Raw genomic sequence first — 26,972 nt, 5'->3', positions numbered from 1 at the left:
ATCTTATTAATATCTCTGTCCTCTCTATTTCCTACTAGGCGGATTTCTATTCCATCATTTCTTTTATCCCTCCACTCATTTGGGGTGGCCCAATTATGGACCAACGCAGTTGTTACTATTTCGTTCCCATTTTGCAGTGGGGAGTGGTCTATTATTTCTCCCTCTTCCATTTCTGCACATTTCATCGTTTCATGTAAACTCCTTTCAATTTCGTGCCTGCTCAGTGCAAGGAGTGAGTCTATTTGGGACTCATCCTCCTGCTCTTCCGCTAATATTTTGTCTACGAGAGATTCAAACAGTTCATCCGTCGTCTCATTTTCCTGGTGGTATACAGATTCGACCCTTATGTCCATTTCCTCAAATTTTTCGTTCTGCCTATTTTCATCCTCCCGACACATTTCGTTTTCATCATCAGCGAATCCACATTGCTCGTTATTCTCATTTTCATTTTGCGTTACCGTATCAGCCTGTGTCCTATCAATTGTAACAATTTTATCCCCTCTCCTCCTTTTCCTGGTTTCGGGTTCAGGTATAGTGACATTCTCTTGTCTATTTCGGACATCCCTTGCTTTATGCCAATTATAATGATTTCGCAGGGCTCTCGTACCTGGGAAAGTTTCCCCACATTGTTCACATTTAAACGCGAATACTTCAGGTTGATCGTCTTCCGGGTACTCCTCTGCAGGTGCCTCGCAGGTATGCCCTGACGGTCTCCTCCCCAATTCAGTATTACATCTACCACATATGTTAGTGGTGTTAGTAATCTTAATGTTATGATCCCGTAGTAGATGCCGCTCCACTGAGGCTCTCGCAGACGTCCAAGTTTTAGACTTGAACGCCGCTCTACAACCTCTTTCAGTGCAATTAAAGTGGTCGGGGGGCGGAAATCTTACTATGAGCGTGCTATCGCTCCTTTCTAGGGGAGGGATACGCCTTCTATTCCTTTCCATAATGTATATCAGACATCAATTCGCACAGGGGAGTTGTCTACTGTGATAGGTATTCAGTCTAGCTATCATTTTCTCTCAACCTAGGCTGTTAGGAGTCATAAATTATGTATATATCAGTTTCCTAAATCTAAACAGGCTTGGGATACGCCTTCTCACTGATTGTGTGTATAACGTCCGTCTATCGATTACTTTCACGGTCAGATTCGCTAGTCAGTTGGCGAAGCACACCTAAAGTTCAGTATGGGGGTGTCATCAATTTCTCCTGCGTAAGCAGTAGCTGATTACCTCAGCCCACCTGCAATACGCCAGGATCTAGAGGCCTCCAAGACCTATCAAGACCGACACCGACCAACGAGTGTGCATATCTCAACTGCAATACCCAACTATCAATTACTCTCCCAATCGATCAATTTACAAGTCGCAACTAGAGTTCACTACGGGATGCCATTAATTTTCCGCGCAAGCAGTAGCTGATTACCTCAAAGGGTTGCGAGCCCTCGATCTATTTATCTATCTGCGTTCACCAGTTTATCTCGCCCAAGCAGTAGCAGCTCGAAAGCGCCCACCTGCAATGGGGGAGAAACTAGGGGGATCCCTGACACCTATCGCGACCGACACCGACCACCCCCCCGGCCAATTTAAACACGTGTGGCTCGGACCTGTAGCCGATGTCGGCGCTTTAAGAGCACCATCCACACTCATAGACCCCCCAGATGAATAAGTCTCACTATGTGAGAATATTTGCCAAAAGACCAAGATCAAAATGTTTAGAGATGATTAAGCTGATAAGAACAGATACTACACTTTGATCTTAGCCAAAAGGCCGAGAAGCGATGACGAGAGCACGCGGTTTTCCGGTTTATATTATCAATGTTTCAACAGCTGGGGTGAGAGTTAGTGGTGTTAGACACCTTTCATTCAATCCAAAATAGATATGGCCCAAATAAATGTAAATCTTAGACGCTGCTATTTGGTTCCAATAAGTGCGTTCAATTTCATGCTTGTGTAATTTGCGGTTCTATCTAGATTTGAAATTGCACTACTAGCATATATTTAAGAAGTCCCTATACATACAAAGCTGCTAAGCAACCCATCCGCCATGTTGGTGCCATTCACAACATCCAGTATATATTGCATGAAATCGGAAAATTACATTTATTAAAGCAATCTCAATGTTTCATCAGCTTTTCATGGATTATTTCCCAATCATTCCATTGTTAAATGTTATTGTTTTCGTATTGTAAACAGCCAGAAAATTGTTGCATAGCAATAGTGCGCTCACAGATAGAACAGTTTCGGTTTGCGTTACACAGTTGGAAATAGGCATCAAATATCTTCAAGAAAGCACAACCAACTACATATACGTACATTTGAAAACATAAATAGCTGTAAACTATACCATAATCATTTTATTCCTCTCTGTTGTGCCGATGTTCAAGACGTAAAACAAGAAGAAATGCCAACAGATGGCAGTAGATTGCTCACTGATGGTAGTAACCGAGTGCAGGCAGGTAATTTCTCGTCATCATATAAAAATGTTTCTATTTTCTGTGTTTTCTATTTCCTAGTGACTTTTCTGCCTACATTAAAATGAGTACTAGTGCAGACAACACATCTATGTTTGTGGTATAATTGTAACCTCTCACTGTCGATTCGTTGACGCAGTTTGATTGGGCAAATGACTTGGATTTCATCAGCATACTTACCTGGCGTAGGGGCTACCGTGATCAGCAAGGCGGTTCCCCCGGGGTGAGATCCTTCCATTGCACTTCGGTTGGGTTGACCCCCGCGAATACCCCAAACGTGGGTATCTCGGGCGCGTAATTTTTGTTAGTCGGGACTGCGTTCGCGCTGTCCCGGAATAAAACAATTCAAACATAGACACTAGTTGGGAAGCTCAGTGGTAGAGTGCCAACTACTACTGCGATGGTTTCGGTTTGTAGTTGTGAGTGTTCTCAGACTTTCATAATCATCCGTCTTGTGTAGCCTTTAAACTGTGCCGTGCGTGTAAAACTGAAACATTTCCCACTCTCACTTCTTACAGATATATATCCTGATTCATACGGAAACTACAAAACGTGATATATCCAAGCAGTCCATCTATCCAAGTACTAACACTGCTTCACTTTGGTGATCCAACGAGGACTAGTATTCTCAACGTAGCATGGCCCTTCGCTACATGTTACTTCATTTTCTCCCAAATGTGGCAGGCTCAGTGCTAGAGCACTTACTTCGATACCCACACAAGTAAATTTGTGATCAACAATATCGTGTCCCTGGGATTTCACACACATTCTCATTCCACCAAATTTTCCATCATCACTCACTTGTCTTACCCCTTACTTTTAGCCTGAAGTTCAAAAAAAAAAAAAAAAAAAATGGGGTGTTAAACTGAATGATTTCATTTTTTCTTCTTCTTATTCTCTCTGTAATAAAGTAAAAAAAAAAAAAATCATTCCATCGTATCACCAGTATTCATTTAAAAAAATAAATAAATAAAATAAGAAATTAAAGAAACAAATACATAAAAAGTGATAAAAGTAGTTAAAAAGAGAGAAACGAATAGGATTTTAAACAAAATACAACATTTATTATTGGCATAAAAATACATAAATGGAAAGCTATATAAATGGAGAAATTGAATAAATTAATAGAATAAATATTCATAACTTTCATAGGCAACAAATTGAACATGAGAAAATGACAAATACAAGATGGATATAAATTGAATATTGTAAAATAGAAAATGAAGAAAACAGTTGTTTTTCTTTAATCAAAAAAAAACTCAAAGCTTTCCTCTCGTAAATTATAAATATTTACTGATGTGACTTCCTTCAAGAACCGCCACTAAAACATGTTCGATTTCGACGTGTTAAATATTTCAAAAACTATCATCGTTGTGAACAAGAATTTCCACATGAGTCAAGTGTGTGCGAAACTTGTCCCAAGAAATGGTTTTGACTGACGACCGAAAACTCTCGCCAAGTGGAAATTTGTGAAAACGTTTTGGGATTGTGTAAAAATGATTCTCACTCTTTGGGTAATGTTATCATGGGTGACATTCCAATACGACGCCAAAACAAAGAGGCAAATGCTAAATGGCACACGTCGACGTCGCACAACACTATGCTCATTGTGTTTTCTGACATTAGGCGGATCGTTCACCATGAGTTTGTGTCTCCGGACACAAGTCTAAATTTCACGTACAAGTCCTCAACAGACTGAGTGAGAGCAAGGATTCAGCGGTGATTGGATACTTTATCATGACAATGCGCCAGCCCACACTGTCCTGGGCGTGACCAATTACCTGGCCAAATCTAACGTGGCAATTCTGCCATCCTACAGTCCGGACTTGGCTCCCTCAGGCTTCTTTTTGTTTCCCCGTTCGAAATCCTCCCTGAAAGGACATCGTTACAGAACAATTGACGTGGTGAAAGCAGCTTTTGAAATGGCTTTAAACGCATTGCCAACACAGACCTTCCAGGATGCCTTTGCTGATTGGAAATCACGCTGCCAAAGATGGATCGACGCAAGAGGGCAATAGATTGAATAATGCTAATCCACATTATGTAAATAAATGTGGTGACATTACTTTCCGGACAGACCTTGACCATCTTGCAGAAAGAATGTCACTTGCACCATGAATGAGGCTTCATGTAGAACTCGAACCCATGACCCACCAAGATGAGAGAGAAGAACTATGGTTGAATTTGATTTAGGTGTGCCGATCCCAACTGTACTGCAATGCTGGGCCGACACGTGGTGAGGGTGTGGCAAGCCACAACCACCTCACCTCAGTCCAAAAATCAGTTTAATATTCTGGACCCACAATGTGGGTCGTATCAGATATTAAGCTGATAAGAACAGATACTACACTTTGATCTTAGCCAAAAGGCCGAGAAGCGATGACGAGAGCACGCGGTTTTCCGGTTTATATTATCAATGTTTCAACAGCTGAGGTGAGAGTTAGTGGTGTTAGACACCTTTCATTCAATCCAAAATAGATATGGCCCAAATAAATGTAAATCTTAGACGCTGCTATTTGGTTCCAATAAGTGCGTTCAATTTCATGCTTGTGTAATTTGCGGTTCTATCTAGATTTGAAATTGCACTACTAGCATATATTTAAGAAGTCCCTATACATACAAAGCTGCTAAGCAACCCATCCGCCATGTTGGTGCCATTCACAACATCCAGTATATATTGCATGAAATCGGAAAATTACATTTATTAAAGCAATCTCAATGTTTCATCAGCTTTTCATGGATTATTTCCCAATCATTCCATTGTTAAATGTTATTGTTTTCGTATTGTAAACAGCCAGAAAATTGTTGCATAGCAATAGTGCGCTCACAGATAGAACAGTTTCGGTTTGCGTTACACAGTTGGAAATAGGCATCAAATATCTTCAAGAAAGCACAACCAACTACATATACGTACATTTGAAAACATAAATAGCTGTAAACTATACCATAATCATTTTATTCCTCTCTGTTGTGCCGATGTTCAAGACGTAAAACAAGAAGAAATGCCAACAGATGGCAGTAGATTGCTCACTGATGGTAGTAACCGAGTGCAGGCAGGTAATTTCTCGTCATCATATAAAAATGTTTCTATTTTCTGTGTTTTCTATTTCCTAGTGACTTTTCTGCCTACATTAAAATGAGTACTAGTGCAGACAACACATCTATGTTTGTGGTATAATTGTAACCTCTCACTGTCGATTCGTTGACGCAGTTTGATTGGGCAAATGACTTGGATTTCATCAGCATACTTACCTGGCGTAGGGGCTACCGTGATCAGCAAGGCGGTTCCCCCGGGGTGAGATCCTTCCATTGCACTTCGGTTGGGTTGACCCCCGCGAATACCCCAAACGTGGGTATCTCGGGCGCGTAATTTTTGTTAGTCGGGACTGCGTTCGCGCTGTCCCGGAATAAAACAATTCAAACATAGACACTAGTTGGGAAGCTCAGTGGTAGAGTGCCAACTACTACTGCGATGGTTTCGGTTTGTAGTTGTGAGTGTTCTCAGACTTTCATAATCATCCGTCTTGTGTAGCCTTTAAACTGTGCCGTGCGTGTAAAACTGAAACATTACTCTCACTTCTTACAGATATATATCCTGATTCATACGGAAACTACAAAACGTGATATATCCAAGCAGTCCATCTATCCAAGTACTAACACTGCTTCACTTTGGTGATCCAACGAGGACTAGTATTCTCAACGTAGCATGGCCCTTCGCTACATGTTACTTCATTTTCTCCCAAATGTGGCAGGCTCAGTGCTAGAGCACTTACTTCGATACCCACACAAGTAAATTTGTGATCAACAATATCGTGTCCCTGGGATTTCACACACATTCTCATTCCACCAAATTTTCCATCATCACTCACTTGTCTTACCCCTTACTTTTAGCCTGAAGTTCAAAAAAAAAAAAAAAAAAAATGGGGTGTTAAACTGAATGATTTCATTTTTTCTTCTTCTTATTCTCTCTGTAATAAAGTAAAAAAAAAAAAAATCATTCCATCGTATCACCAGTATTCATTTAAAAAAATAAATAAATAAAATAAGAAATTAAAGAAACAAATACATAAAAAGTGATAAAAGTAGTTAAAAAGAGAGAAACGAATAGGATTTTAAACAAAATACAACATTTATTATTGGCATAAAAATACATAAATGGAAAGCTATATAAATGGAGAAATTGAATAAATTAATAGAATAAATATTCATAACTTTCATAGGCAACAAATTGAACATGAGAAAATGACAAATACAAGATGGATATAAATTGAATATTGTAAAATAGAAAATGAAGAAAACAGTTGTTTTTCTTTAATCAAAAAAAAACTCAAAGCTTTCCTCTCGTAAATTATAAATATTTACTGATGTGACTTCCTTCAAGAACCGCCACTAAAACATGTTCGATTTCGACGTGTTAAATATTTCAAAAACTATCATCGTTGTGAACAAGAATTTCCACATGAGTCAAGTGTGTGCGAAACTTGTCCCAAGAAATGGTTTTGACTGACGACCGAAAACTCTCGCCAAGTGGAAATTTGTGAAAACGTTTTGGGATTGTGTAAAAATGATTCTCACTCTTTGGGTAATGTTATCATGGGTGACATTCCAATACGACGCCAAAACAAAGAGGCAAATGCTAAATGGCACACGTCGACGTCGCACAACACTATGCTCATTGTGTTTTCTGACATTAGGCGGATCGTTCACCATGAGTTTGTGTCTCCGGACACAAGTCTAAATTTCACGTACAAGTCCTCAACAGACTGAGTGAGAGCAAGGATTCAGCGGTGATTGGATACTTTATCATGACAATGCGCCAGCCCACACTGTCCTGGGCGTGACCAATTACCTGGCCAAATCTAACGTGGCAATTCTGCCATCCTACAGTCCGGACTTGGCTCCCTCAGGCTTCTTTTTGTTTCCCCGTTCGAAATCCTCCCTGAAAGGACATCGTTACAGAACAATTGACGTGGTGAAAGCAGCTTTTGAAATGGCTTTAAACGCATTGCCAACACAGACCTTCCAGGATGCCTTTGCTGATTGGAAATCACGCTGCCAAAGATGGATCGACGCAAGAGGGCAATAGATTGAATAATGCTAATCCACATTATGTAAATAAATGTGGTGACATTACTTTCCGGACAGACCTTGACCATCTTGCAGAAAGAATGTCACTTGCACCATGAATGAGGCTTCATGTAGAACTCGAACCCATGACCCACCAAGATGAGAGAGAAGAACTATGGTTGAATTTGATTTAGGTGTGCCGATCCCAACTGTACTGCAATGCTGGGCCGACACGTGGTGAGGGTGTGGCAAGCCACAACCACCTCACCTCAGTCCAAAAATCAGTTTAATATTCTGGACCCACAATGTGGGTCGTATCAGATATTAAGCTGATAAGAACAGATACTACACTTTGATCTTAGCCAAAAGGCCGAGAAGCGATGACGAGAGCACGCGGTTTTCCGGTTTATATTATCAATGTTTCAACAGCTGAGGTGAGAGTTAGTGGTGTTAGACACCTTTCATTCAATCCAAAATAGATATGGCCCAAATAAATGTAAATCTTAGACGCTGCTATTTGGTTCCAATAAGTGCGTTCAATTTCATGCTTGTGTAATTTGCGGTTCTATCTAGATTTGAAATTGCACTACTAGCATATATTTAAGAAGTCCCTATACATACAAAGCTGCTAAGCAACCCATCCGCCATGTTGGTGCCATTCACAACATCCAGTATATATTGCATGAAATCGGAAAATTACATTTATTAAAGCAATCTCAATGTTTCATCAGCTTTTCATGGATTATTTCCCAATCATTCCATTGTTAAATGTTATTGTTTTCGTATTGTAAACAGCCAGAAAATTGTTGCATAGCAATAGTGCGCTCACAGATAGAACAGTTTCGGTTTGCGTTACACAGTTGGAAATAGGCATCAAATATCTTCAAGAAAGCACAACCAACTACATATACGTACATTTGAAAACATAAATAGCTGTAAACTATACCATAATCATTTTATTCCTCTCTGTTGTGCCGATGTTCAAGACGTAAAACAAGAAGAAATGCCAACAGATGGCAGTAGATTGCTCACTGATGGTAGTAACCGAGTGCAGGCAGGTAATTTCTCGTCATCATATAAAAATGTTTCTATTTTCTGTGTTTTCTATTTCCTAGTGACTTTTCTGCCTACATTAAAATGAGTACTAGTGCAGACAACACATCTATGTTTGTGGTATAATTGTAACCTCTCACTGTCGATTCGTTGACGCAGTTTGATTGGGCAAATGACTTGGATTTCATCAGCATACTTACCTGGCGTAGGGGCTACCGTGATCAGCAAGGCGGTTCCCCCGGGGTGAGATCCTTCCATTGCACTTCGGTTGGGTTGACCCCCGCGAATACCCCAAACGTGGGTATCTCGGGCGCGTAATTTTTGTTAGTCGGGACTGCGTTCGCGCTGTCCCGGAATAAAACAATTCAAACATAGACACTAGTTGGGAAGCTCAGTGGTAGAGTGCCAACTACTACTGCGATGGTTTCGGTTTGTAGTTGTGAGTGTTCTCAGACTTTCATAATCATCCGTCTTGTGTAGCCTTTAAACTGTGCCGTGCGTGTAAAACTGAAACATTTCCCACTCTCACTTCTTACAGATATATATCCTGATTCATACGGAAACTACAAAACGTGATATATCCAAGCAGTCCATCTATCCAAGTACTAACACTGCTTCACTTTGGTGATCCAACGAGGACTAGTATTCTCAACGTAGCATGGCCCTTCGCTACATGTTACTTCATTTTCTCCCAAATGTGGCAGGCTCAGTGCTAGAGCACTTACTTCGATACCCACACAAGTAAATTTGTGATCAACAATATCGTGTCCCTGGGATTTCACACACATTCTCATTCCACCAAATTTTCCATCATCACTCACTTGTCTTACCCCTTACTTTTAGCCTGAAGTTCAAAAAAAAAAAAAAAAAAAATGGGGTGTTAAACTGAATGATTTCATTTTTTCTTCTTCTTATTCTCTCTGTAATAAAGTAAAAAAAAAAAAAATCATTCCATCGTATCACCAGTATTCATTTAAAAAAATAAATAAATAAAATAAGAAATTAAAGAAACAAATACATAAAAAGTGATAAAAGTAGTTAAAAAGAGAGAAACGAATAGGATTTTAAACAAAATACAACATTTATTATTGGCATAAAAATACATAAATGGAAAGCTATATAAATGGAGAAATTGAATAAATTAATAGAATAAATATTCATAACTTTCATAGGCAACAAATTGAACATGAGAAAATGACAAATACAAGATGGATATAAATTGAATATTGTAAAATAGAAAATGAAGAAAACAGTTGTTTTTCTTTAATCAAAAAAAAACTCAAAGCTTTCCTCTCGTAAATTATAAATATTTACTGATGTGACTTCCTTCAAGAACCGCCACTAAAACATGTTCGATTTCGACGTGTTAAATATTTCAAAAACTATCATCGTTGTGAACAAGAATTTCCACATGAGTCAAGTGTGTGCGAAACTTGTCCCAAGAAATGGTTTTGACTGACGACCGAAAACTCTCGCCAAGTGGAAATTTGTGAAAACGTTTTGGGATTGTGTAAAAATGATTCTCACTCTTTGGGTAATGTTATCATGGGTGACATTCCAATACGACGCCAAAACAAAGAGGCAAATGCTAAATGGCACACGTCGACGTCGCACAACACTATGCTCATTGTGTTTTCTGACATTAGGCGGATCGTTCACCATGAGTTTGTGTCTCCGGACACAAGTCTAAATTTCACGTACAAGTCCTCAACAGACTGAGTGAGAGCAAGGATTCAGCGGTGATTGGATACTTTATCATGACAATGCGCCAGCCCACACTGTCCTGGGCGTGACCAATTACCTGGCCAAATCTAACGTGGCAATTCTGCCATCCTACAGTCCGGACTTGGCTCCCTCAGGCTTCTTTTTGTTTCCCCGTTCGAAATCCTCCCTGAAAGGACATCGTTACAGAACAATTGACGTGGTGAAAGCAGCTTTTGAAATGGCTTTAAACGCATTGCCAACACAGACCTTCCAGGATGCCTTTGCTGATTGGAAATCACGCTGCCAAAGATGGATCGACGCAAGAGGGCAATAGATTGAATAATGCTAATCCACATTATGTAAATAAATGTGGTGACATTACTTTCCGGACAGACCTTGACCATCTTGCAGAAAGAATGTCACTTGCACCATGAATGAGGCTTCATGTAGAACTCGAACCCATGACCCACCAAGATGAGAGAGAAGAACTATGGTTGAATTTGATTTAGGTGTGCCGATCCCAACTGTACTGCAATGCTGGGCCGACACGTGGTGAGGGTGTGGCAAGCCACAACCACCTCACCTCAGTCCAAAAATCAGTTTAATATTCTGGACCCACAATGTGGGTCGTATCAGATATTAAGCTGATAAGAACAGATACTACACTTTGATCTTAGCCAAAAGGCCGAGAAGCGATGACGAGAGCATTTTTTTTTTTTTTTTTTTTTTTTTTCACAAGGCTTTCATTCCCATCCGGGGATGGGCGGGCCGCAGACGGTTATGCCGTCTCTATGGCCAGTGATTGAGGAAAAGGTGTGGCGAATGTATATGAGAAGGTTCTCAGGCTGTTATGCAATTAAGATGCAAATACGTCATCTAATAAAGGTGTGTAGAGGTAAGTCGAGTAGGGATGAGCATGGAATGTTGCATAGATTGGAATATGGTTGTGTTCAGACGGTGGAAGCTAAACTACGGAGATATCCATGTGTGGAATCATGGATTATGGATGTGGCCGTAGTGGCGATAGATACGGCGAAGTGAGTTGTGCGTCGCAGGCGAATTGTCCTGTTCATAAATGGCCAGTAAATGATCGACAGGCGGATATGCATATCTGGGCTCCGTAGGTGTTTGGTCCAGGAGTTCGTGAAGTATAGGATGGGCATTTGAAATGCGCTGGAAGATGTAGCGGCTGCGAAGGCGTCGGAGATGAGGAAGAAGTGTAGGCATAGTGGTGCGTCGGTAGACCTCGGCAGTAGGTGTGTGCTGCGGTAGAGAATATGCTATGCGGAGTGCACAGCGTTCGAGGATTTGGAGGCGTGCATAAAAGTTGGTAGTCGCCGATAGCCAGGCAAGATGGCCATGCGTCAGTGCCGGTCGGACGAAGACCTTATAGGTGTAGAGAAGTAAGTTAGCATTCAGACCCCACGTAGTGCCTTTGAGATGTCGAAGGAGATTAATCCGACGGCGAATGTTGGCTTCCAAAGTACGAAGGTGGGCGTTCCATGTAAGGTGTTTATCGAATGTGACACCAAGGTAGGTTAAGGTATCGTGGACCGGAAGACGAGAATCTAAGAGGGTAATCGTGAGGCGCTCAGGATTGCGGGTAGGGCAGAACTTATTCCTCTTGAGGCCAAATAAGGTCATCTGGGTTTTCAGTGGATTCAGTTTCAGTTTCCATTTGAGGCTCCAGGCAACAAGATTATCCAGCGCACGTTGAAGGATGTGATTAATTTGGTCAACGGAAGACCCAAGTGCGAGATACGCAGTATCATCGGCAAATTGGAGCATATGGACTGGAGGCGACGGTTGAGGCATATCGGCGACATAGAGCAAATATAAGAGAGGTGAGAGCACGGAACCTTGGGGAACGCCGGCACGAAGGATAAAGGTTGGGGATTTGGTGTTATTAATCTGAATATATGCTCGTCTATGGTGGAGAAACTGGGCTATTATCCGCACGTAGGGAAACGGCAGAAGGGAGGTAAGTTTGTAAATTAGTCCAGCGTGCCAAACAGTGTCGAAAGCCTTTTCGATATCAAGTGATACTAGGACTGACGGGAGGCGTTTGTTAAAATGATTGACCAGCAGGGAGGATAGTTTGACTAGTTGGTCGTTAATGCCAAAGGAAGGTCGGAAACCAGCTTGAGTAGGGGGAATGATTGCCTTGTCGGTAATGTATGGCTGCAGACGTTTCATAAGGATACGTTCGAATGTTTTACTAAAAGCATTCGTGAGACTGATCGGCCGATATGATGCCACTGAGGAGGGGTCTTTTTGCGGTTTTAAAAAGACCACTATCTTAGCAAGCTTCCACGCCGTAGGAAAATAGCCGGTTGCTAGTATTGTGGAGTACAGCTGTGCAAGTAAGAGCAGAAAAATGGCAGGCGCATGGAGAAGTTGACGATATGAGATATTGTCATTACCTGGTGCTGTATTGCGGCGGTATTTGAGGACCTCTAAGATTTCGATTGAAGTAATGGGTGCCAGTAGTGGATCGTCGGGTTGAGGGAGTTGAATGAAGTTCGGCGCAAAGCGTGCTTGTTCTGGATCACCGACTGCAGTTATGTGCCGATCACTAGGATGAATAAAGAGAGGCGATGAGTGGGTGGTAAAAACCGCCTCGAAATGGTTGGCAAAGAGAGTGGCTTTCTCCAAGTCTGTAGTAGGGGCAGTGCCATTAGTAATTAACGGATATTGGGGTCTATGCTTCTGGAATGTTAGGCGTTTGAAGAGGTTCCAGAAGCGAGTGGGGTTGCGCTCGTCACGTAGCTGGTTACACGAAAGTCGCCAGTTCAGTCTCTTCCGTGCAATAATATAATGTTTTGCCATGCGCTGGAATTGGCGATGTAAGTGTAAGAAGTGGCGATCATTGGTGCGGTGATATTCAGTCAAATACTGATCAGATCGTGCGAGGATATTTAATACACCAGAAGGGAGATTTGGACGGCTCTTAGGTTGTGAGTATTTTGGAATGGAACATGCAGTACTGTGGTTTATTGCGGTCTCAAGTGTAGCGCAAAGTTGATCGACGTTGGCAATGGAGTCCAGTGTGGGAGTGAGGTTGCCGAGGTCGGTGGTGATAAGCTCTTGATAACGATCCCAGTTTGCTGCAGTAAAGTTATATTTAGGAGGTGAAGTGATGTCATCAGTTTTTGGTAAAGTCTGTGTGAGAGTCAGTAGGATCGGTAGATGGTCACTGCCCACAGAACCAAGAATTTCCACGGACGTCCGAGATAAAAGATTGTTAGACACGATGGCTACATCAGGGGTGGTATTGCTAGCGGGTCGAGTGTGTTGAGGTAGGGGAAGAAGAGTGCTATGGGTAGTTGCCAGGAAATCGGTAAATCGCTGTTGCTGCTCTGCAGTGCGAGAGGCGTAATTAATATCTGCTAGAAGTATATACGTACGGAAGTTCAAGTCAAGATAAGTGAGAAAATGGTACGGTAACGGCTGGGTAGATCGGACGTAAATAGTGGCAACTGTGAATGTAATAGACGGAAAGTAGATGGTTTGGATCACATGTTCAGAGTAGCGTTGTGGATTAGGGGGTAGAATATGACGCCGTGGAATAGAGTGTTTAACCGCTATAGCTGCTCCCCCGCGAGCTGGATGGGTCGATAGATCTGAGCGTGTAAGATGATAGTGGGGAAAATAATAACGTTCGCTGGACTTTAAGAAAGTTTCGTTGAGCAGTATACAGTCAACGGTATGTGCAGCCGCCATGGTTTCTAAAAGGACGCGATTGGTCCGTAATGATCTGATGTTAGAAAATAGGAGTTTGATTGGCCGTTTCCCCTGCGTGCGAGTATTCATGGTGGTGTATCAGAATGGAAATGAAAGTAAGTTGAAAGCCCAGAGTATGTAGCAGCCATATGGAGGTGGAAAATATCGTGGGCTGCTTTCGTGGCATGAGTAAGAATAGCTTCCCGTTGATAGGGAAAGGTATTCTGAAGAACGAGAGTGATAAATTGAAGCATTGTTTCGACTGTAGGTGGCGGTAGGAGTGAAGTTTGGGTGCCTATAGATACCTGGGTTGCCGGATGAATACGAAGAGGCACTACGGTTTCCGGTTTATCGGGTAAAGGCTTCGGTTTCTGGGGGCACTGATACGAATAAGTCGGATGAGGTCCACCACAGGTATTGCAGTTAGCAGGTTGCTGTAAGTTAGGACAATTTTTCAGCTTATGGGTGCCTTTACAGTGTGGGCAGACGGATGGCAGAGTGCATTTGTTTGTAGGATGTGAATTATAGGCGAGACAATTTTCGCAGCGGATGGAGAGAGGCGGGGGAGTACGTGACGCTTCCACCCTATGGTGGCAGCGGTAGATATAAACGCCATTCTGGAGAAGTTCGTCAATAAGCGTCTGATCGTCTGTAAGTAGGCGCACCATGTAAGTTGGACCAGTAGCATTCTTAATACGTAAGGCTCGTGTTGGATGATAGCCGTCCTCTTTCAGTTCGTCCAAGATCTCTTTTTCCGTTAGGTTGGGATCTACACCACGAATCACCACGGATAATAAGGGCGTGCGACGTGGTGGCGGTGGAGTTTTCTGAGTGGGTGTTTTCAGAAGAGTAATCTTTGCATTGGTGCCAAACATAGCTGGTCCGACCTTGTAAATGAGATGGTCATATAAGCCTGGATTAGTTGTTTTTAGTAAGATGCCATTTTGGGTTTTGATTAGTTGCTGAAGATCAAGGCGGGTACAGTACCGCATGAGCTGGAGGTACATTGGTTTGATGTTGAAATACTCTGGTTTTAAATTAGTGAAGAGGATGGTAAAGTTAGACGTAGATGGTTGATCTATGATTATTGGCTCCTCAGTGGATGAGGTAGAAGCAGAAGCTACGGATGGTTGTGGCGGTTTAGGCTTCGGTGGACTGAGGAGAGCCTCAGTATATTTGAGCTTCTTGATGTGAGTCGGTGATCGGGAACGATCTCTATCTCGAACAGGAGAACCAAGAGAGACAGAAGAAGCTCCTGAGGAGGTGCGTTCTCGTTCTCGTGGCCGTGGACGACGATCCTGAGGTGGCCCCATCACAGTTGCAGGGAGAGTATGACGCCCTGATGGATTGTCAGCGGGGTTAGGAGGTCCCGGCATGATCAGTAATGAAAGGCGAGAGTGCTAACACCGAAGTGTTACGTCGCCAACTAGTAGATGTTAGTAAGTGCCTGGTGTTTCGCACACTAAAAGTGTAGCGCCCCACACAGGTATAAGTAGACTGTACGACCAAGTTAGTAACAAAGGCCCTGACTAGAAATGTGCGGCTCGGACCGTGAGGCCGATGTCGACTCTATAACAGAATCCTCCGCAAAGAGACTGTGCGGCTCGGACCGTGAGGCCGATGTCGACTCTATAACAGAATCCTCCGCACGTTAGCTGAACAACGAGATGAATAACAAGATGAGCTAAGATCGCACGACACATAGACTTTCGTCTAGAGTCGCAAGGTCAGTATGACGAGAGCACGCGGTTTTCCGGTTTATATTATCAATGTTTCAACAGCTGAGGTGAGAGTTAGTGGTGTTAGACACCTTTCATTCAATCCAAAATAGATATGGCCCAAATAAATGTAAATCTTAGACGCTGCTATTTGGTTCCAATAAGTGCGTTCAATTTCATGCTTGTGTAATTTGCGGTTCTATCTAGATTTGAAATTGCACTACTAGCATATATTTAAGAAGTCCCTATACATACAAAGCTGCTAAGCAACCCATCCGCCATGTTGGTGCCATTCACAACATCCAGTATATATTGCATGAAATCGGAAAATTACATTTATTAAAGCAATCTCAATGTTTCATCAGCTTTTCATGGATTATTTCCCAATCATTCCATTGTTAAATGTTATTGTTTTCGTATTGTAAACAGCCAGAAAATTGTTGCATAGCAATAGTGCGCTCACAGATAGAACAGTTTCGGTTTGCGTTACACAGTTGGAAATAGGCATCAAATATCTTCAAGAAAGCACAACCAACTACATATACGTACATTTGAAAACATAAATAGCTGTAAACTATACCATAATCATTTTATTCCTCTCTGTTGTGCCGATGTTCAAGACGTAAAACAAGAAGAAATGCCAACAGATGGCAGTAGATTGCTCACTGATGGTAGTAACCGAGTGCAGGCAGGTAATTTCTCGTCATCATATAAAAATGTTTCTATTTTCTGTGTTTTCTATTTCCTAGTGACTTTTCTGCCTACATTAAAATGAGTACTAGTGCAGACAACACATCTATGTTTGTGGTATAATTGTAACCTCTCACTGTCGATTCGTTGACGCAGTTTGATTGGGCAAATGACTTGGATTTCATCAGCATACTTACCTGGCGTAGGGGCTACCGTGATCAGCAAGGCGGTTCCCCCGGGGTGAGATCCTTCCATTGCACTTCGGTTGGGTTGACCCCCGCGAATACCCCAAACGTGGGTATCTCGGGCGCGTAATTTTTGTTAGTCGGGACTGCGTTCGCGCTGTCCCGGAATAAAACAATTCAAACATAGACACTAGTTGGGAAGCTCAGTGGTAGAGTGCCAACTACTACTGCGATGGTTTCGGTTTGTAGTTGTGAGTGTTCTCAGACTTTCATAATCATCCGTCTTGTGTAGCCTTTAAACTGTGCCGTGCGTGTAAAACTGAAACATTTCCCACTCTCACTTCTTACAGATATATATCCTGATTCATACGGAAACTACAAAACGTGATATATCCAAGCAGTCCATCTATCCAAGTACTAACACTGCTTCACTTTGGTGATCCAACGAGGACTAGTATTCTCAACGTAGCATGGCCCTTCGCTACATGTTACTTCATTTTCTCCCAAATGTGGCAGGCTCAGTGCTAGAGCACTTACTTCGATACCCACACAAGTAAATTTGTGATCAACAATATCGTGTCCCTGGGATTTCACACACATTCTCATTCCACCAAATTTTCCATCATCACTCACTTGTCTTACCCCTTACTTTTAGCCTGAAGTTCAAAAAAAAAAAAAAAAAAAATGGGGTGTTAAACTGAATGATTTCATTTTTTCTTCTTCTTATTCTCTCTGTAATAAAGTAAAAAAAAAAAAAAATCATTCCATCGTATCACCAGTATTCATTTAAAAAAATAAATAAATAAAATAAGAAATTAAAGAAACAAATACATAAAAAGTGATAAAAGTAGTTAAAAAGAGAGAAACGAATAGGATTTTAAACAAAATACAACATTTATTATTGGCATAAAAATACATAAATGGAAAGCTATATAAATGGAGAAATTGAATAAATTAATAGAATAAATATTCATAACTTTCATAGGCAACAAATTGAACATGAGAAAATGACAAATACAAGATGGATATAAATTGAATATTGTAAAATAGAAAATGAAGAAAACAGTTGTTTTTCTTTAATCAAAAAAAAACTCAAAGCTTTCCTCTCGTAAATTATAAATATTTACTGATGTGACTTCCTTCAAGAACCGCCACTAAAACATGTTCGATTTCGACGTGTTAAATATTTCAAAAACTATCATCGTTGTGAACAAGAATTTCCACATGAGTCAAGTGTGTGCGAAACTTGTCCCAAGAAATGGTTTTGACTGACGACCGAAAACTCTCGCCAAGTGGAAATTTGTGAAAACGTTTTGGGATTGTGTAAAAATGATTCTCACTCTTTGGGTAATGTTATCATGGGTGACATTCCAATACGACGCCAAAACAAAGAGGCAAATGCTAAATGGCACACGTCGACGTCGCACAACACTATGCTCATTGTGTTTTCTGACATTAGGCGGATCGTTCACCATGAGTTTGTGTCTCCGGACACAAGTCTAAATTTCACGTACAAGTCCTCAACAGACTGAGTGAGAGCAAGGATTCAGCGGTGATTGGATACTTTATCATGACAATGCGCCAGCCCACACTGTCCTGGGCGTGACCAATTACCTGGCCAAATCTAACGTGGCAATTCTGCCATCCTACAGTCCGGACTTGGCTCCCTCAGGCTTCTTTTTGTTTCCCCGTTCGAAATCCTCCCTGAAAGGACATCGTTACAGAACAATTGACGTGGTGAAAGCAGCTTTTGAAATGGCTTTAAACGCATTGCCAACACAGACCTTCCAGGATGCCTTTGCTGATTGGAAATCACGCTGCCAAAGATGGATCGACGCAAGAGGGCAATAGATTGAATAATGCTAATCCACATTATGTAAATAAATGTGGTGACATTACTTTCCGGACAGACCTTGACCATCTTGCAGAAAGAATGTCACTTGCACCATGAATGAGGCTTCATGTAGAACTCGAACCCATGACCCACCAAGATGAGAGAGAAGAACTATGGTTGAATTTGATTTAGGTGTGCCGATCCCAACTGTACTGCAATGCTGGGCCGACACGTGGTGAGGGTGTGGCAAGCCACAACCACCTCACCTCAGTCCAAAAATCAGTTTAATATTCTGGACCCACAATGTGGGTCGTATCAGATATTAAGCTGATAAGAACAGATACTACACTTTGATCTTAGCCAAAAGGCCGAGAAGCGATGACGAGAGCACGCGGTTTTCCGGTTTATATTATCAATGTTTCAACAGCTGAGGTGAGAGTTAGTGGTGTTAGACACCTTTCATTCAATCCAAAATAGATATGGCCCAAATAAATGTAAATCTTAGACGCTGCTATTTGGTTCCAATAAGTGCGTTCAATTTCATGCTTGTGTAATTTGCGGTTCTATCTAGATTTGAAATTGCACTACTAGCATATATTTAAGAAGTCCCTATACATACAAAGCTGCTAAGCAACCCATCCGCCATGTTGGTGCCATTCACAACATCCAGTATATATTGCATGAAATCGGAAAATTACATTTATTAAAGCAATCTCAATGTTTCATCAGCTTTTCATGGATTATTTCCCAATCATTCCATTGTTAAATGTTATTGTTTTCGTATTGTAAACAGCCAGAAAATTGTTGCATAGCAATAGTGCGCTCACAGATAGAACAGTTTCGGTTTGCGTTACACAGTTGGAAATAGGCATCAAATATCTTCAAGAAAGCACAACCAACTACATATACGTACATTTGAAAACATAAATAGCTGTAAACTATACCATAATCATTTTATTCCTCTCTGTTGTGCCGATGTTCAAGACGTAAAACAAGAAGAAATGCCAACAGATGGCAGTAGATTGCTCACTGATGGTAGTAACCGAGTGCAGGCAGGTAATTTCTCGTCATCATATAAAAATGTTTCTATTTTCTGTGTTTTCTATTTCCTAGTGACTTTTCTGCCTACATTAAAATGAGTACTAGTGCAGACAACACATCTATGTTTGTGGTATAATTGTAACCTCTCACTGTCGATTCGTTGACGCAGTTTGATTGGGCAAATGACTTGGATTTCATCAGCATACTTACCTGGCGTAGGGGCTACCGTGATCAGCAAGGCGGTTCCCCCGGGGTGAGATCCTTCCATTGCACTTCGGTTGGGTTGACCCCCGCGAATACCCCAAACGTGGGTATCTCGGGCGCGTAATTTTTGTTAGTCGGGACTGCGTTCGCGCTGTCCCGGAATAAAACAATTCAAACATAGACACTAGTTGGGAAGCTCAGTGGTAGAGTGCCAACTACTACTGCGATGGTTTCGGTTTGTAGTTGTGAGTGTTCTCAGACTTTCATAATCATCCGTCTTGTGTAGCCTTTAAACTGTGCCGTGCGTGTAAAACTGAAACATTTCCCACTCTCACTTCTTACAGATATATATCCTGATTCATACGGAAACTACAAAACGTGATATATCCAAGCAGTCCATCTATCCAAGTACTAACACTGCTTCACTTTGGTGATCCAACGAGGACTAGTATTCTCAACGTAGCATGGCCCTTCGCTACATGTTACTTCATTTTCTCCCAAATGTGGCAGGCTCAGTGCTAGAGCACTTACTTCGATACCCACACAAGTAAATTTGTGATCAACAATATCGTGTCCCTGGGATTTCACACACATTCTCATTCCACCAAATTTTCCATCATCACTCACTTGTCTTACCCCTTACTTTTAGCCTGAAGTTCAAAAAAAAAAAAAAAAAAAAAAAATGGGGTGTTAAACTGAATGATTTCATTTTTTCTTCTTCTTATTCTCTCTGTAATAAAGTAAAAAAAAAAAAAATCATTCCATCGTATCACCAGTATTCATTTAAAAAAATAAATAAATAAAATAAGAAATTAAAGAAACAAATACATAAAAAGTGATAAAAGTAGTTAAAAAGAGAGAAACGAATAGGATTTTAAACAAAATACAACATTTATTATTGGCATAAAAATACATAAATGGAAAGCTATATAAATGGAGAAATTGAATAAATTAATAGAATAAATATTCATAACTTTCATAGGCAACAAATTGAACATGAGAAAATGACAAATACAAGATGGATATAAATTGAATATTGTAAAATAGAAAATGAAGAAAACAGTTGTTTTTCTTTAATCAAAAAAAAACTCAAAGCTTTCCTCTCGTAAATTATAAATATTTACTGATGTGACTTCCTTCAAGAACCGCCACTAAAACATGTTCGATTTCGACGTGTTAAATATTTCAAAAACTATCATCGTTGTGAACAAGAATTTCCACATGAGTCAAGTGTGTGCGAAACTTGTCCCAAGAAATGGTTTTGACTGACGACCGAAAACTCTCGCCAAGTGGAAATTTGTGAAAACGTTTTGGGATTGTGTAAAAATGATTCTCACTCTTTGGGTAATGTTATCATGGGTGACATTCAAATACGACGCCAAAACAAAGAGGCAAATGCTAAATGGCACACGTCGACGTCGCACAACACTATGCTCATTGTGTTTTCTGACATTAGGCGGATCGTTCACCATGAGTTTGTGTCTCCGGACACAAGTCTAAATTTCACGTACAAGTCCTCAACAGACTGAGTGAGAGCAAGGATTCAGCGGTGATTGGATACTTTATCATGACAATGCGCCAGCCCACACTGTCCTGGGCGTGACCAATTACCTGGCCAAATCTAACGTGGCAATTCTGCCATCCTACAGTCCGGACTTGGCTCCCTCAGGCTTCTTTTTGTTTCCCCGTTCGAAATCCTCCCTGAAAGGACATCGTTACAGAACAATTGACGTGGTGAAAGCAGCTTTTGAAATGGCTTTAAACGCATTGCCAACACAGACCTTCCAGGATGCCTTTGCTGATTGGAAATCACGCTGCCAAAGATGGATCGACGCAAGAGGGCAATAGATTGAATAATGCTAATCCACATTATGTAAATAAATGTGGTGACATTACTTTCCGGACAGACCTTGACCATCTTGCAGAAAGAATGTCACTTGCACCATGAATGAGGCTTCATGTAGAACTCGAACCCATGACCCACCAAGATGAGAGAGAAGAACTATGGTTGAATTTGATTTAGGTGTGCCGATCCCAACTGTACTGCAATGCTGGGCCGACACGTGGTGAGGGTGTGGCAAGCCACAACCACCTCACCTCAGTCCAAAAATCAGTTTAATATTCTGGACCCACAATGTGGGTCGTATCAGATATTAAGCTGATAAGAACAGATGTCCCGATACATGTTTGTTACTTTCATTATGGGATAGAATTTAACCCATTAGGTTCGTCAATTAAGCTAAAATATACAGTGTTTCTCGTTATATATATACTAAAAGAATAAATGTTATCGACCGATTGGTTTCGTCACTTTAAGCATAAAAAGAATAAAATAAATTTATAGATAAAAAAGGGATATTGGTAAGGATATAGGTCAGACTTACTAAAAGTTTGTTTGAATTTGTTATAATTAAAAAAGCTTCATTCTGATTTTATATGGCGTGTATATATGTCAACAACAGTAAAATGAGAATGGGAGGGTATTATCACTTCAAACAATCCTTTAGAAAGGTGTCTTAAAAATCAGCTTATTTGTTTAGTTAGTGCTTCTGGTGTCATTCCTAGTATTGTTTCTGGCCTGTTATGTGTTCAATATAGATGTCGCGGGACCATCTAATTGTGTCACTTACGCACAATTTTTTCATTAAACTTAGGTAGGATTTGGAACACAATTTTCTTAAAAAATGATCATTTTGTGGATCCCAACTGCCCAGTGCTCCAACTATTATTGGGATTATTTCTACCTCTAAAAACTTCTCCATTAGTCTGGTCTTGACCTCGTCATATTTCTGGATTTTCTCCTGTCTTGCATTTTCAACGGCTTCCAGTCTATTTTCAAAGGGAACCGTTACGTCTACTATATAGGCTTTATTATCTTTGACCAGTAACAAGTCTGGTCTGCATCTGTTACCCTCAACGACCTGCTGATTTTCGGCTTCAACTCTAAACTTTTTCTCGGCGGCCTTTTTTACTCTATTGACTATTGCATTATGCCTCTTTTGCATGGCATCAGAATATCTCATGCAGTGGTTCAAGACGTGGGGTAGTGTTTCATTTTCATATCCACATCTTCTGCACTGCTTGTTTCCGCCATTCCATTTTTTGACGCCATTTAGGGGTACTAAGTTTAACCTGGCTCTGTGTATAAATCGCCAGTCAGCAAATCTCGTATATTGGCCGTCTTGTAAGAAGTGGGTGCTGGCTCTACTTGCGCCCACACACTCAATGGTCTTACCTTGGTTCACATATTGCAATAATTCCGTGCCCTTTTCCTCTTGTAAACCTCCTCTCAATCTTTTTGAAACTTGCAATCTTTGCGTTGGTTTTATTGTCCTCCCCTTGAATTCAATGTTTGGTAGGCTATTTTGAAATGTCCATTTGCATTTTAATCTGTTGGATGCCTTCCGCGCTACCGTCCAGGAGTTTTTGTACGCATTTGTTGTAGTTTTGTATGACTCTTCCATGTTGGCCGATAGATATTTGCTTTTGTCTTCATCTTCTATTTCCTTACCGATCCTTCCTCTTATTGTTTTTGATAGTTCGTTATTAGCTAAAATTCTTATGTCCATGTCTATTGACGTTAAAAGCTTAAAAGCGCTATCAATAGAGGCTATATCGGCGCATTCCGCTGCAAGAGGGATACCACACAGTCCCTGTGCTCTACCTCCGTAGAGATATAGGTTGGAGGCTTCCTTCGGGACGTTCAAAGTCTTCTTAAAGAGAGGTCTCAGGGCATCGTCTAGTTTCTTCCATTCACCTTTACTTCTTTGATTTGTTCTCATTTCGAAGTGAAGGGATGGGAAAAAGAAGCTCTTCATGGCGTCTATTCTTTGCCAGGGTGCAAGTTTTGAGGCCAGTATTTTCAAACCTTTTGATATAATTTTATTTACACTAAATTCGTCTTTAGTTATGTTGAAGCCGACTGGTTTACCTAAAAAGATAGTTTCTTCACCATCTTTAATGCATTTTATTGTGTCATCACCAATTTTTAACTGCATATTCCTACATCCAGCAGGGGTTTTGCCTGAGATCCATGTGCATACGCTTTTGAGTGGGTTTGTTGTTAAGTTGATCTTTTGTAATTCTTTCACTAAAGAGTCTACATTATCTTGTAACGCGTCAGCTGATGTATTCAGTAGAGTAATGTCGTCTGCGTATGCTAGTATTTTGTGCATATGGTTATCGGATTCGAACTTCCTAATTATAGGGTCTAAGGCTAAAATAAATAGCAGACCGCTGAGGGGACATCCTTGTTTTATTCCCGTTTTGATCTTGATTGGGTCAGTCAAACCAGTAGGTGTTGAAATTGTCGAGGTCGAATTATTGTACATGTCTTCTACTATTGCTACCATTGTTTCTCCCGCGTTTGTTCTTTTCAGTACTTCAAATATTGTTTTGTGAGGGAGACTACCAAATGCGTTGGAGCAGTCAAGTTGAGCCATGCATAAATCTATTTTTTCTTGTCTTGCTTCTTGGATTCTCGTTTCAATTATGTAATTTAACTCCAGGACCCCGTCAAAAGGCATAAACCCTTTTTGGGATCTACAAATGGCTCCTTCTTCATTTATCCATTTCATTAATCTAGAGGCCCAGCACCCAGCATACAATTTAGCAATGGTATTTGTTATAGTTATCGGCCTATAATTTTGAATATCATTTGGGTCTCCCTTTTTGTGGATTAAGATTGTGTTTCCGTGTTTCCATTCCTTCGGGATTTTTCTATATTTCAGGCAAATGTTGAATATTTCGGCCAGTAACTTACCACTCGGGTCAAGTGTCTTCCAGTGTTTGTAGGTGATTCTGTCTTCTCCAGGGGAGGAGTTTTCAGCCTTTCTTAATCGTTTGACTACTTCTTCAGGGGTGAATGGTTCTGCTAATATCTCGTTTTCGGCTTTAAAATCAAAGTTTTCAAAGACCGATTCGTCATAGCACTTTTCTTCCCACAGGTTCTTAAAATATTGTTCTATTACTTTCTTTTCAATTGGGCACTCAAGTTTTTGTCCTTCAGTTATTAATCTAATCGCTTTTCTCCTGTTCAGTCTATATATTCTCTGGATTGTTTTGGCATCCTCTATATCAATAGGTTTCTTATTGTTTACGACTGGTCTTTTTGGTTTAAGTTTCAGTATCTTGGAGGCTTCAACAATCAGTTCAGATAAAATATTTTGGAATTCCTCCCATTCCTCATTACTGTTTTCTGTTTGTCTTAACCTTTTCAGTCTATTGAGGAAAAGTATATGAAGTTGTGAGTCATCGTTTACATTAATGAGAATATTATCTTCATTGCTATTAATTGGGTCTATCTCGACTTCTATATCGGCATCCCCTTGTGAGACGTTTTGTTCATCTTCCGACTCGCTGTCTGAGTCAGTTATTGCGTCTCTATCATTAGAAGAAATTCTTGTATCGGACATCTGTTCAGTCAAACTATCAGTGTCTATTACTTGATTAGTGGTGTTGATAAGGTCTTTTTCAGGAATCACTAGTTGATTTGTATTGTTGTCTCTTTGGTTTGACATTTTTGGTGATGTGTTTTCACTATTAGTTGCATCAAGTGTATCTCCTTTCGTCGTTGCCTCTACAGCTTCAATATTTAAATGCAACGGTTCAGAGATTATATTGGTAGATACCTCAGCCATTTGGTGCTCATCCTCATGGGGGTCAGGAGGTGGCCAATTATGGACCTCAGCGATGGTCGTAATTATATCAGGATCTACTCCTGGAGTATCAGGAATTTGTTCTATATCGTGAGACTGGAAGCTCTCGTAAAGTTGTCTTTCTATCTCGCATCTGCTTATTGCTAATAGAGATTCAATTTGTGAGTTTTCATCTGTGTTTTCATCCAGGATTCTGTTGACCATCTTTTCGATCATGCTATCTGAGGCATATTCGTATTGGGAACCCTCATTCGTTTCGTCAGGTTCATTATTTGTGGTTCCCAGGGCTTCCTCGCTCTGCGAGGGATCACCCATATCCTGCCCATCCTCTGTTCGTATCACCGTGTCATCACCGTGCGTTTCGGCTTGCTGTTCAGTTAAATATTCGTCACGCAGTTCCCCATCTTCGAGCTCTTCATTAACTTGAAGAGTCTTTTCACTGTGCGTTCCAGGATTCGTCCTTGTATTGTTAGTAGTAATCAACCTCTCAGGGGTATTTCTGTCCCCTCTATATTTATGCCACTGCAGATGGTTGCGTAGGGCTCTTGTATTCGGGAAAGTCTCACCACATTTTTCGCATTTATATGCAAAAACCTCCCTCTCGTTTTCTTTCATATCAGCTGGGGTCGTAGCGTTGCAGGTATGACCTGTTGGTCTCCTTCCCAGCTCCGATCTGCATCGACCACATATATTTTTTGTTTGTGTTATTCTCACGTTATGGTCTCTCAGCAGGTGTCTTTCAACTGAGGCTCTTGTAGAGGTCCATGCTTTTGATTTGAAGGCAGCTCGGCAGCCCCTCTCCGTACAGTTAAAATGATCCGTTGTGGGAAAACGTACAATGAGAGTGCTGCCGTCCCTTCGTAGTGGCGGGATTGTTTCCATTTCGATTGAAGTTCAGACAGTTTATCGATTACAGCTAATTAGTAAGCTGCCAGCCCACGATCTATTCGTCTATATACGTGTATTCCGACAGCTAAAAGAAAGGAAGGTCGTCAATCAATGCCGCCCAAGCAGTAGCAGCTCAAAAGCGCCCACCTGCAATGGGAGAGAATCCAGGGGATCCCTAACACCAATCAGGAACCATCAAATCATTGACTACATCGGTTGATCAGGGAGTTGCGAGCCCGTGATCAATTCGTCTATCTAGAAGCAGGGAAGGTCATCAATTTATCTCGCCCAAGCAGTAGCAGCTCGAAAGCGCCCACCTGCAATGGGAGAGAAACTACGGGGATCCCTAACACCTAACGCGACCGACACCGACCACCCCCCAGCCAATTCAAACACGTGTGATACTACACTTTGATCTTAGCCAAAAGGCCGAGAAGCGATGACGAGAGCACGCGGTTTTCCGGTTTATATTATCAATGTTTCAACAGCTGGGGTGAGAGTTAGTGGTGTTAGACACCTTTCATTCAATCCAAAATAGATATGGCCCAAATAAATGTAAATCTTAGACGCTGCTATTTGGTTCCAATAAGTGCGTTCAATTTCATGCTTGTGTAATTTGCGGTTCTATCTAGATTTGAAATTGCACTACTAGCATATATTTAAGAAGTCCCTATACATACAAAGCTGCTAAGCAACCCATCCGCCATGTTGGTGCCATTCACAACATCCAGT

General features: G+C 41.0%; 10 non-coding genes and 1 pseudogene across 10 annotated transcripts; 5 read left to right on the top strand and 6 right to left on the bottom strand.

The window, feature by feature from the left end:
* Window positions 1-1,662: 1,662 nt before the first annotated feature.
* LOC145676925 (U2 spliceosomal RNA) lies at window positions 1,663-1,785 on the bottom strand (annotated as a pseudogene).
* Window positions 1,786-2,648: 863 nt separating this feature from the next.
* Window positions 2,649-2,810, top strand: LOC145676946 (U1 spliceosomal RNA). The gene has a single exon (XR_014129541.1). It is a non-coding gene; the product is annotated as a U1 spliceosomal RNA (small nuclear RNA).
* Window positions 2,811-4,664: 1,854 nt separating this feature from the next.
* Window positions 4,665-4,857, bottom strand: LOC145676970 (U2 spliceosomal RNA). The gene has a single exon (XR_014129564.1). It is a non-coding gene; the product is annotated as a U2 spliceosomal RNA (small nuclear RNA).
* Window positions 4,858-5,720: 863 nt separating this feature from the next.
* LOC145676945 (U1 spliceosomal RNA) lies at window positions 5,721-5,882 on the top strand. Its single transcript, XR_014129540.1, has one exon. It is a non-coding gene; the product is annotated as a U1 spliceosomal RNA (small nuclear RNA).
* A 1,850-nt stretch (window positions 5,883-7,732) lies between these two features.
* On the bottom strand, window positions 7,733-7,925 carry LOC145676969 (U2 spliceosomal RNA). The gene has a single exon (XR_014129563.1). It is a non-coding gene; the product is annotated as a U2 spliceosomal RNA (small nuclear RNA).
* An 863-nt stretch (window positions 7,926-8,788) lies between these two features.
* On the top strand, window positions 8,789-8,950 carry LOC145676944 (U1 spliceosomal RNA). The gene has a single exon (XR_014129539.1). It is a non-coding gene; the product is annotated as a U1 spliceosomal RNA (small nuclear RNA).
* A 1,854-nt stretch (window positions 8,951-10,804) lies between these two features.
* LOC145676968 (U2 spliceosomal RNA) lies at window positions 10,805-10,997 on the bottom strand. The gene has a single exon (XR_014129562.1). It is a non-coding gene; the product is annotated as a U2 spliceosomal RNA (small nuclear RNA).
* A 5,623-nt stretch (window positions 10,998-16,620) lies between these two features.
* Window positions 16,621-16,782, top strand: LOC145676943 (U1 spliceosomal RNA). The gene has a single exon (XR_014129538.1). It is a non-coding gene; the product is annotated as a U1 spliceosomal RNA (small nuclear RNA).
* Window positions 16,783-18,637: 1,855 nt separating this feature from the next.
* Window positions 18,638-18,830, bottom strand: LOC145676967 (U2 spliceosomal RNA). The gene has a single exon (XR_014129561.1). It is a non-coding gene; the product is annotated as a U2 spliceosomal RNA (small nuclear RNA).
* An 863-nt stretch (window positions 18,831-19,693) lies between these two features.
* Window positions 19,694-19,855, top strand: LOC145676942 (U1 spliceosomal RNA). Its single transcript, XR_014129537.1, has one exon. It is a non-coding gene; the product is annotated as a U1 spliceosomal RNA (small nuclear RNA).
* A 1,858-nt stretch (window positions 19,856-21,713) lies between these two features.
* Window positions 21,714-21,903, bottom strand: LOC145676921 (U2 spliceosomal RNA). The gene has a single exon (XR_014129523.1). It is a non-coding gene; the product is annotated as a U2 spliceosomal RNA (small nuclear RNA).
* Between the last annotated feature and the right edge of the window lie 5,069 nt (window positions 21,904-26,972).

Source organism: Thermobia domestica, unplaced genomic scaffold (assembly GCF_964235325.1).
Source record: "Thermobia domestica unplaced genomic scaffold, izTheDome1.hap1.1 HAP1_SCAFFOLD_490, whole genome shotgun sequence".
Taxonomy (NCBI): Eukaryota; Metazoa; Arthropoda; class Insecta; order Zygentoma; family Lepismatidae; genus Thermobia; species Thermobia domestica.
The sequence above is the reverse complement of the archived record's forward strand: the minus strand, read 5'-3'. Positions and strand labels throughout refer to the sequence as shown.